General features: G+C 38.1%; 1 protein-coding gene across 1 annotated transcript in view; it reads right to left on the reverse strand.

Moving 5' to 3' along the window:
* LOC106873683 (plastin-1) overlaps positions 1-1,545 on the reverse strand; it is a 75,469-nt gene that overhangs the window by 40,741 nt on the left and 33,183 nt on the right. The window lies entirely within an intron of this gene.

The following is a 1,545-nucleotide window of genomic DNA, read 5'->3' on the forward strand; positions in this document are numbered from 1 at the left end:
TATATATGGACAGATAGAGAGAACAAGAGGGAGAAAAGAGAAAAGCAGAAAAGAGAAAAGAGAAAAGAGAAAAGCAGAAAAGCAGAAAAGAGAGAGAGCAACAGAGTAGGGAGGAGAGAAAAAGAGCAAAAGAGAGGAGAAGGAGGTATGAAAACAATGAGAAAGTGAGTTCAAATCTCTGTATGGTCTGTTAAACTTTTCTCGCTTGTAACTTGAATAAGATAAATAAATAAGAATCCAGTTCCAGAAATATGGTTTTATGTGGAAGAAATTAGAGCATAAACAGTTGTTGGCTGTTGTGAGTCATTTCTCAATTGAATGAGTTACAGGTGAGCCATACTCCTGAGTGACCTCTCTGAATACACACAAGGAATGGCTGTGAGGAATCGAGAAAGAAAGATGGAAGAATGATGGATACACACACATAGAGAGAGAGAAAGATGAACAGAGACAGAGAGTAGAAGTGAGAGGAGGAAGAAGAAGGGAGTAGATGAGAAAATGAGAGAAAGGAAGAAAAAGAGAGAGAGGGGGGAAAGAAGATGAGAAAGAGAGAGAAAGAAAAAACTGAGAATTTTAGTTGATATATTTTGGCCAAAGTCCAAATATCATCCTGGTTCTGACCAATCATAGATTACCGAGAATCATTTACAAACCGATCGGATCACATGTATTGGTACAGTGGTCAATAGCATTTGTTTACTCAGCCAGCAGTACAATACCATGACCGAATGAGGGAGCATCTGTGAGGTCATTCAGGCAGCTAGAAATAGAAACCAAATCACCCTTGAATTTCTAAGAAATACTAAATTGGATGAAGCACTTTTGGGTTGTCTGTGCATAGGAACAAGGCAGGGTGGTCATGGCTGAAATATCTTTGATCGTGGATCTGTTTTGAAAAAGTTGATTTTTGGGTTGACCATAAAGCATTCAAACCGGTCAGATCTGGCTCAAATATTCAGCCCTGTTTTAGGTTAAAACTGTTCAGATCTGACCTCTCACGCCTGCCCTACAATGTCACTGTAAAAATAAACAGCCACATGAGAATCTTAAAGCGATGAGATAAAGCATGATTAATTAAAAAGATTATATATAAATATGCTTTACATTCGACAAAGTAAATCTGAATGCTAAAGGGTTTTAACTAACAGGTACAACAAATGGGGCTTTGAAAGAGCCTTTAGGGCACAGGTTCTCAAAGAGGACAGTCCAGGTGAGCACTAATGTCTAAGGGGGTGCAGTAGAGAAAAAGGGGGCATAGTATTGTATACAAATTATATAATATATTCTTTTCTACTCTAGGCACAAGGCCCAAAACTTTTTGGTGGGTGGGTGCCAGTTTATTAGATCGACCCAATATGCAACTGGTACAAAATTTATCGACCTCGAAAGGATGAAAGGCAACGTCGACTTCGGCAGAATTTGAACTCAGAACGTAAAGACAGATGAAATACCACTAAGCATTTCGCCCAGCGTGCTAACGATCCTGTCAGCTCGTATAGTATATATTAATTAGTAAAATATAAAATATTTATCTATACATAAAAA

Source organism: Octopus bimaculoides, chromosome 11 (assembly GCF_001194135.2).
Source record: "Octopus bimaculoides isolate UCB-OBI-ISO-001 chromosome 11, ASM119413v2, whole genome shotgun sequence".
Classification (NCBI taxonomy): domain Eukaryota; kingdom Metazoa; phylum Mollusca; class Cephalopoda; order Octopoda; family Octopodidae; genus Octopus; species Octopus bimaculoides.